This window comes from Macaca mulatta, chromosome 2, assembly GCF_049350105.2.
Source record: "Macaca mulatta isolate MMU2019108-1 chromosome 2, T2T-MMU8v2.0, whole genome shotgun sequence".
NCBI classification, from domain to species: Eukaryota; Metazoa; Chordata; class Mammalia; order Primates; family Cercopithecidae; genus Macaca; species Macaca mulatta.
Genome location: NC_133407.1, coordinates 24,872,457 through 24,882,718, shown reverse-complemented (window position 1 = coordinate 24,882,718; position 10,262 = coordinate 24,872,457). Strand labels below are relative to the sequence as shown.

The 10,262-nt window shown below is 47.3% G+C and overlaps 1 pseudogene; it reads right to left on the bottom strand.

The window, feature by feature from the left end:
* Positions 1-217: 217 nt before the first annotated feature.
* On the bottom strand, positions 218-315 carry LOC114676539 (U6 spliceosomal RNA; annotated as a pseudogene).
* Between the last annotated feature and the right edge of the window lie 9,947 nt (positions 316-10,262).

Sequence of the window (10,262 nt, the reverse complement as noted above, 5' to 3'; positions counted from 1 at the left end):
CAATCCCCCTCTTCAACAGATGCCCTAAATATAAAATAATTATTGCATTTTCATTATAAAAAAAGAATTTATTAGACACCATTCTAGTCACTCTGTTGAGCGATTTAGAAAACGGTAGTATTAAACCTCTTGGGGGTTTTACCAGAGGGGGGAAAAATTAATAGAATCAAAGATGATCAGGGGGATGTGTAAGTTGGAGTGCAAATGTGTTCTTTTTATGAACATGGACTGCTGCACGAATTGTGTGTCATCTTTGTGCAGGAGCCATGCTAATCTCTGTATCATCCAGTTTTAGTATATGTGCTACAGGAGCAAGCTCTTGTGTTCTTAATGAAGAGGCTTTCAAAATTGAGATGTAATTTACATGCCATAAAATTCACCTTGGTAAAGTGTACATTCCAATGGTTTTTAGTACATACATGAAGTCACACAACCATCATCACTGTCTTCTCCCAGAGCATTTCATAATCCCCAGAAGACACTCCGTGCCCATAAGCTCTCACTTCCCATCTCCTGACCTCAGACCCTGGCAACCACCAATCTATTTTCTGCCTCTGTGCATTTGCCTATTCTGGAAATTTCATATAAATGGAATCATACAATTTTTAGGTCTGGTTTCTTTCACTTAGCATGTTGCTAAGGTCCATTCATGTTGTAGCATGTATTGATACTTCATTCCTTTTTATGCTGAGTAATATTCCATTGTAGGATATGCCACATTTTATTTATTCATTCATCAATTGATGGACATTTGAGTTGTTTCTACTTTAGTGCTAATATGAATAATGCTACTATGAACATTCATGTCCAAGTTTTGTGTGACATATGTTTTCAGTTCTTTTAGGTATATACCTAGGAGTAGACTTGCTGGTCCTGTGGTAACTATGTTTAGCTGAGGAACTTCCAAACTGTTTCCCACAGTGGCTACGCCATTTTACATTTCCACCAGCAATGACTTATGAAGTTTCCAATTTCTCCATGTCCTTGCCAACTATTGTGATTTTGATTGTAGCCATCCTAGTGAGTGTGAAGTGTTATCTCATGGTATCAAGAGAGTGACCACTCAGATCATCAACAAAGGTTGGCAAATAGGATGTAATATTTTTCCCCAGAAGACCAACTACCTACTACTTAATTGTTGCATATTCTGCAATTTCCTTCTTCCCTTTTTTTTCTTATAAATGTTTTCAGCTTTTTTTTTTTCTTTTTTTTCAAGATGGAGTCTCACTCTGTCACCCAGGCTGAAGTACAGTGGCACAATCTCGGCTCACTGAAACCTCTGCCTCCTGGGTTCAAGTGATTCTCTTGCCTCAGCCTCCCTAGTAGCTGGGATTACAGGTGCCCGCCACCACACCTGACTAATTATTATTATTATTTTTTTTTTTTTTGAGACAAAGTCTTGCACTGTCGCCTGGACTGGTATACGGTGGCACAATCTCAGCTCGCTGCAACCTCTGCCTCCTGGATTCAAATGATTCTCCTGCCTCAGCCTCGTGTGCAGCTAGGATTACAGGTGCCCACCACCATGCCCAGCTAATTTTTTGTATTTTTAGTAGAGACAGGGTTTCACTGTGTTGGTCCAGCTGGTCTTGAACTCCTGACCTTGTGATCCGCCTGCCTTGGCCTCCCAAAGTGCTAGGATCACAGGCATGAGCCACCACCCGTGGCTAACTTTTGTTTTCTTTCTTGATTTCTTGGAAAGGAAGCTGTCAGGAGAAAATAGAAGAAGGATAATCCAAATAGACCTATGCTTCGACATGCAAAATATGCTTGACAGATTTGCCCTAAGTTGCTGTGTGCAAAAGTAGGAAGGCTACCTTCCTAAGTCCACAGGGAGGGGCTGTGGGGGCATCACTCATGCTATCTGGCCTGGTAGGAGCAGACAGGTTCTTGGCAACATGTGCAGCACCAGAGTGCCAACCCTGCACCAGTGTCCATCTCCTCCGTAAGAGGTATGTTAAGACTCTCCAAAGTGCAGCAAACATTGCTACCTGCCTCCAGCCAAGGTAAGTAATGGCCCCAACTCAAGTGGCCTTTAGCTCAGGGTAAGACTCCTGAGACAGGTCTTTAGTCCCAAATCTTTCCCAGCTCAATGGCCTTTTGAGGAAGCAGGAAGTTCAAAGAAGAGTTGAAAACTGGGCTCCCCTCTGAATCCAGCCCTATTGTCCCATATAACTGATATTTATGGGGTTTCTTGTTTTTTATCTTGTTTTGTTTTTGAGACTGGGTCGCCAGTCTCACTGTGTCGCCCAGGCTGGAGTACAGTGGGGCAATCTCAGCTCACTGCAACCTCCACCTCCCGGGTTCCAGCAATTCTCATGCCTTAGCCACCCAACTAGCTGGGATTACAGGTCCCCGCCACCACACCTGGCTAATTTTTGTGTTTTTGGTAGTGGCAGGATTTCGTCATGTTGGCCTGACTGGTGTCAAACTCCTGGTCTCATGTGATCCACCCGCTTCAGCCTCCCAAACTGCTGAGAATACAGGCATGAGCCACTGTGCCTGGCTTGTTTTTTGTTTTTAATGAACCTGTTGCCCAGGCTGGGGATCAGTGGTGTGATCATGGCTCACTGCAGCCTCAACTTCCTGGACTCAACTGATTCTCCTACCAGTATAAACATGTTTTCTAGATCATGTTTGAGATGCAACAGGATCTTTATTTTCCTATACAAGTCAAATATAATACATGTGGGAATTAAATATGTAAATTACATTTTTTGTTTTTTAAGACAGGGTCTCACTGTTGCCCAGGTTGAAGTGTGATCACAGCTCCCTGCAGCCTCAGCTTCCCCAGGCTCAGGTGATCCTCCCACCTTAGCCTCTCAAATAGCTGGGACCACACATGTGGTAACATGCACCACCATACTAGGCTAATTTTCGTATTTTTTGTAGAGACGAGGTTTCACCATCTTGCCCAGGCTGGCCTCAAATTCCTGACCTCAAGCAATCCTCCTGCCTCAGTCTCTCAAAGTGCTGGGATTACAGGTGTGAGGCATCATGCCTGACCTTTATGATTTTCTTGAGTAAACATTGAAATTGACACTCCCATCTTAAAACTTGAAACTTTTATTTGTCTCATCTGAGTTCCTTCTTCAGGAAACTGACCCTTAGGCAAAGGACTGAAATTCACCAGATCACTGCATCCAGACAGTAAGACACCAGACGCTTTATTCGTTTTTCTTACCCTTCCCTAGTTCCTGTTTTCCCACACACAATTCCATTCCTTCCCATCTATATAAACCCCCAATTTTAGTCCATTGAGGAGACGGATTTGAGACTTATCTGCCATTCTCCAGGATAACGTCACCTGAATCAAAAGCCTTCTTCCCTGGTGATACTCGTTGTCTCAGTGATTGGCTGTCTGTGTGGTGAGTAATGGGACCCAGATGGAACCCGTGGTGTTTCAGTAACACCTCTTCCACTCAGGCAAGTGGGTATCTTGGTTTTGGCAAAGTCTGGCTTGAGGGAGTCACAGTGTTCTAGGAACTCAAGACAGACCTTCTGAGGGGATGAAGACAGGATACAAAAGAGAAATAAACACGTGTCTAGAACATGTGCCCCTTATGTTGTAGCATCCCAGGGAGAGCTTCAAGGTGCAGGGCCAGGAAGGAGCTGCTCTTCAGAACAAAATGACTCCACACACAGAGGTTTGAAGAAGCCCCTTTCAGAACCTGGAGAGGGTCCCCTGAGGCCAAGGCTTTTACAATCTGTGGCCTCAGCTTCCATCTCCAGGAAGTTGACCTTGAGAACTTCCTGTTTTTTAGGAAGCTGGTTCAAAGAAGCTGGTCCTGGCCTCTTCAAGGAGAACTACAAACCACTGCTCGATGAAATAAAAGAGGACACAAACAAATGGAAAAACATTCCATGCTCATGGATAGGAAGAATCAGTATCATGAAAATGGCTATACTACCCAAAGTAATTTATAGATTTATAGAACGAGTCTATCCCCATCAAGCTACCATTAACTTTCTTCACAGAATTAGAAAAAACTACCTTAATTTTCATATGGAACCAAAAAATAGCCCACATAGCCAAGACAACCCTAAGCAAAAAGAACAAAGCTGGAGGCATCACGCTACCTGACTTCAAACTACACTATGAGGATACAGTAACCAAAACAGCACAGTACTGGTACCAAAACAGATATATAGATCAATGGAACAGAACCGAGGCCTCAGAAATAACACCACACATCTACATCCATCTGATCTTTGACAAACCTGACAAAAACAAGCAATGGGGAAAGGATTCCCTATGTAATAGTGTTGTGAAAACTGGCTAGCCACATGCAGAAAACTGAAACTGGGCCCCTTCCTTACACCTTATATAAAAATTAACTCAAAATGCATTAAAGACTTAAACCATAAAAACCCTAGAAGAAAACCTAGGCAATACCATTCAGGACAAGACTTCATGACTAAAACACCAAAAGCAATGGCAACAAAAGCCAAAATTGACAAATGGGATCTCATTAAACTAAAGAGCTTCTGCACAGCAAAAGAAACTATCATCAGAGTGAACAGGCAACCTACAGAATGGTAGAAAAATTTTGCAATCTATCCGTCTGACAAACGGCTAATATCCAGAATCTACAAAGAACTGAAACAAACTTACAAGAAAAAACCCCATCAAAAAGTGGGCAAAGGATATGAACAGACACTTCTCAAAAGAAGACATTTATGCAGCCAACAAACATATGAAAAAAAGCTCATCATCACTGGTCATTAGAGAAATGCAAATCAAAACCACAATGAGATACTATCTCATGCCAGTTAGAATGGCGATCATTTAAAAGTCAGGAAACAACAGATGCTGGAGAGGATGTGGAGAAATAGGAACGCTTTACACTGTTGGTGGGAGTGTAAATTAGTTCAACCATTGTGGAAGACAGTGTGGTGATTCCTCAAGGATCTAGAATCAGAAATACCATTTGACCCGGCAATCCCATTACTGGGTATGTACCCAAAGGATTATAAATCATTCTACTATAAAGATACATGCACACCTATGTTCATTGCAACACTGTTCACAATAGCAAACCAACCCAAATGCCCATCAATGATAGACTGGACAGACTGGATAAAGAAAATGTGGCACATATACACCATGGAATACTATGTGGCCATAAAAAAGGATAAGTTCATGTCCTCTGCAGGGACATAGATGAAGCTGGACAGCTGGATACCATCATTCTCAGCAAACTAACACAGAACAGAAAACCAAACAGAGCATGTTTTCACTCATAAGTGGGAGCTGAATAATGAGAACACAGGGACACAGGGAGGGGAACATCACATACCAGGGCCTGTCAGGGAGTGGAGGGCTGGGGGAGGGATAGCGTTAGGAGAAATACCTAAGGTAGATGAGGGGTTGATGGGTGCAGCAAACCACCATGGCACGTGTATACCTATGTAACAGACCTGCACATTCTGCACATGTATCCCAGAACTTAAAGTGTAATAATGATGAAGAGGAAGAGGAAGAGGAGGAGGAGGAGGAGGAGGAAGAAGAAGGAGAAGGAGAAGAAGAGGGAGAAGGAGAAAGGAGAAGGAGAAAGGAGAAGGAGAAAGGAGAAGGAGAAAGGAGAAGAAAGAGGAAGAAGAAAGAGGAAAAGGAAAGAGGAAGAAGAAAGAGGAAGAAGAGAGGAAGAAGAAAGAGGAAGAAGAAAGAGGAAGAAGAAAGAGGGAAGGAGAAGAAGGAGAAGAAGGAGAAGGAGAAGGAGGAGAAGAAGGAGAAGGAGGAGGAGGAGGAGGAGAAGGAGAAGAAGGAGAAGAAGAGGAAGAAGAAAAAAGAAGAAGAAGAAGAAGAAGAAGAAGAAGAAGAAGAAGAAGAAGAAGGAGAAGGAGAAGGAGAAGGAGAAGGAGAAGGAGAAGGAGAAGGAGAAGGAGAAGAGAAAGAAGAAGGAGAAGGAGAAGGAGAAGGAGAAGGAGAAGGAGAAGTGGCAGCAGCAACAGCTGGTCCTGGAAGGCCCCAGGGATGATGGGATTTCCCCTGCATTACCAGTGCAACTTATTTCTAAATCCTTCATTTTAGCAGCAAGATTTCCTTCTGTGTGTGTTACAAACATGCATAATGACTGAATGATGGGTGTGAATGAATCATGTGTGGTCAATGACTACTCAATCCCAAAGTTGACTGTCTTCTTGGGTACCTCTTTCTTTGCTCCCATCCCAAACACAACCCTGACTGGGCTCCACCAGCCCCATGTGCTGACAGCTGTGGCTTCCCTGGGTGACCCAGCACACTCCTTTCAGCTGGTGAGAACTAGAGTTAGGTCAGAGCACCCACCTGGAACCCCCAACTCTGCTCAGCATCCCGCCGACCTTGGCTTAGAGCTTCCTACATCCACTGGAGGTGTGGGAGACAGAGGCAGAATTCAGATTCCCTCCAGTTCTATCACCCACATCAAGGTTATGGGTTGAGCTTTATTATCTCTGGGCTTTTTCACATTCTGTTTTCCTTTCTGATGTCCAAAATCCCACCAAACCTCCAAGACTTGAACTCCTTCATGAAGACATGCTAGTCTTAGCCCACAGCAGTGCAAACCAAATATGTTTCTAACAAGTTTAAAGTTGAATAACCGCAACATCAGCAATTCAAATGCACAAAGAAGGAACTCTCTTCATTTGTCTTTTACTAAAAGTAACTTAGTCCTTGTGCATTCATTTTTTGCTGAAGGTGGAAAACTTAATCTTGCCAATTTAAAACAACTGGTGGCTTCCAGTTTAAAAATCATGTTCTTTTGGGTAACCATGCCGCAGGCGATCTAAGTTCCTGAGAGGCTGTGCACATATCTGCTGGCTCTGTCCTTGCTGGCCTCTGCCAGTGGGACTTGCCTTTTCTGTGTGTTGCCAGCTGTTTTTGATGTCCTTGCCCTGCAGGAGTCAGGCCGATGCCCTGCTTGTCCCAACCACAAGGCCACTGCTGGTCCACCAAGCCTCTGAAGTTCCACCTTGCCCCCAAGACACTGCTAGTCCACTGCCCCCAGGTCTCCATGCAGGATTCTCCAGGAGGACTAGGTGTCCCAGGCTTCACCCTGGAGAGCCAGGCCATCCCAACTTCCTTCTCAAGTCTCCTGACTGATCCGAGATATTCACCTTCCCCCCGCCATATGGAGTTCACGCTGAAGCAGAGGCACAGAACACTGGGCATTTGCCTCTAAGCTGTGGCCCCGCTCACTGCAAGTCTCCCTCCCTTCCCAGCTAGCGAACTCCTATCTCTCAAAGTGGGAAACTCACGTTTTCATCCTCACTCCTTCTGTATTTGAGACCAGTGTTCTCAAAGTGTGGTCTCTGGACCGGCAGCATCAGCATTGCCTGAGGACTTGTTAGACACGGGCTCGGGCCCCACCCCAGACCTGCTGCATCAGAAACACCACCAACATCAGAAACCACCAGCTCCCTCGGTGGTTCTGACCAGACCAGAGTTTGAGAACCACCCTCTAGTTCCAGTGTCTGCATCCGCCACCTCCAGCTCTTGATATTTTTAACAAAGTCTATAATTCTAAAGGCACTTTTCTTTCTTAAGCACCAGGCTTTCAGAACTTCTCTCTGCTTAAAATATTCAAAAGCCTAGCCCACCATCAACTGCACATATTTAGAGCGTACAATTTGATTAAGTTTTGACTTACGTATACACAATCAAGATAATAAACATTCCCCATCACCACGAAAAGGTTTTGGTTCGGTCAGGACTCTGCTTTGGGGTTTGGTGGCTTCCTTCTTCCCTGGCAGGGCAAGACCCAGCTAGCTCCAGGCTTCAAGGCAAAGGGCAGGGGAGCTGGGGGTGAAGAGGAAGAGCAGCCAGGAGAGAAAGTGCATTGGGTAAACACTGAAAACATGATTTCACCACAGAGTCACTTTACACCTATTGTGAAGGGAAGACTAGGTTCTTAACACCATGGTGGGAACAGGGGTAGGGGCTGTAGGTAAGACAGTGAACAAGACAGACATCCTGACAGTAAGCCCAGGTCCCGGGAGGAATCCACGCATTGATGACATTGATCTGTGGATTCCTGGGAGGAAGCCACGCATGTGCCTGAGCAGAGAGTAACAAGAGAGCCACCTCGCTGGGATGCTGGGCATTGGTGAGAAGGTTTGGCGAGACCTGGAGATGGGTTGACCAGGGTGAGTTCTAGGCAGAGGAAGCGGCTGGTATCCAGGACTGGCCTCCCGAGGAGGCCCCTGAGGGAGCTGAGCCGCAAGCTGGCCTTTATCCCAGCGTCTGCTCATCTTGTAATGAATGGTGGGCAGCTCCGTGCCTTTCTCCCTAGGATGATTTCAATCCCACAGTGTTGACTTAAGTATTTAATAGTTGTCTCTGTTCTGTTTAGTTCAGCTTGCAAGGTTGCGAGCCTGAACTCCGCAGCTTGGTGTGTCTCTCATGTCCTAGTTCTTTGTTTCTCTAAACCAAGTATAATCAGCTGAGTCCCACCCCAGCTTACCATAGAGCTGAGATCGTCTGTCCCTCCCTGCTCCTAGGGTCCTGAGGGTCTCACACAATCCAGAACAGGAGCCAGGGACCCTCTGGTTTCTGGCCCTCACTGACGACAAGGGCCAATGACATGAGCTCACTGTCAGAGTTGAGATGGTGCTTGAGGGTAAGGGCTCTGCTACTCTTGGGCAAAGCTAGGACGGGAGGTCTTCGCTGAGCCTAGGAGTCCCAGTGCTGTGGGCCAACCCGCCTGGCTGCACCCCAGAGCCTCTCCCACAGGTGTAGACTGCATTGCCTTAAAACATTACCCCCTTCCCAATCAATCTCCCTCCCTCTCCTGGCTGGCCCTGGCCACCTGCGCTCCATCCCCTTCCCTCTGGGCAGATCCCTCATCACTTCTCCCGATACTGGCCTCTTCTTCTGGGCAGAGCTGTGGGTGAGCAGGTCCTGAGAAACTCACTGTTCCCCCTCCTCAGCCAGTGTGGGGCCCGGCAAAATGCATCATTCTCCATCCCTGTGTAGCCCTCAAGGGAGTGGGGGAACTGGCTCTTCAGTGGGCTCCCCGGGCTCCGTCCTGCGTTGCCTTCCTCAGGCCAGTAACTCCTCTGGGCACAGCAGCCTCTGTGGCGAGAGCCTCCCAAGGCCGGAGGTAAGCCTGGGTAGGAGTGACTCTTCCACCTCTGGAAGGCGGCAACTCCTTGGAGGGTCTCCTTCATTCCAGCCCCAGCGCCTGCTGACTGGGGCCCTACCCTGGCCGCAGATCCTCTAGGGCTCCGCATAAACAGGGAAGGAGCAATGACACCCCACCAACTTCCACGCCCTCCAAATTGCGGGATGTGCCCCAACTCCTGTCAGCACCTCCCCCAAACCAGACAGGGAGCACTTGGGTACGGGCCCCCACTCCAGCGTTCTCTATGTCTGCAGAGCCGGCATGCAGTGCAAACCAGAAAAACTAGGCATTCATTAGAATCAGAGAATACTTGTTGAGCTGAAATCCATTCCTGACTTTTCCTCAGGCACCCTCTCTGGAGTCCTCCAAATGGACACAGTCAGGCACCTGCTTGGAGAGTGAAGCCCACGGCGCTATCCGAGCGGGACGCTTAGTGTCCGTGCAGATGAACCTAACAGTAAACATAGCACCGTCTGAGGCGGGCTGCGCTCCCAGCTCTTAACATACACGGACTCCCTCCCCACAGCCCTAAATAGGCCATCACTGGTGCTACCCGCAGGTGCTGCTGAGTTGGCAGTCACGGCACTCACGGTGGTATCCGGCTGCCAGCACGGACAGCCCTGCGTGTCACCCCGCCCCGTCCCCCGAGTGGCCCCACCCACTCAACACCGCCAAGCTGTCTAGTCCCCCAGGCTCCCACTCTCGCCCAGGTCCACTGTCCACTCCTCCCTGCCGTGGATTCCGAAAGTTTTTTAAAAGTTTTTGGCTGTCTCAGAGATGGTGCCTTTTGTGACTCTGCGCCCTCCTGCGCCTCGCCATCGCTCAGGCCCGCTGTGGCACCGCTCACTGTCTGAATTCTCTCCAAGCCTCCCTCACCTTCACAAGTTTATGTTAACAGCCACATTCACACAAGGTGACTGTGATGAAGCCCCACCTTGACCCACAGGGTCCTTTAATGAGATCTTTCAGATAACCTGGGACCCGCCTCCCATTTTACCTAAGAAAAAGAAGGCCCAGGAAGATGAGCGGTGAGTCCTGCCCTGCAAATGCTTCCTCACCCAGGCCTCCTGCCTTGGCTGTGCTGTAGAGCCAGGGGGTCGGAGCCTGGGTAGGCCTTGCCTGCAGGTGTGGCTGAGTCTTAGGAGTCATCAACAAATG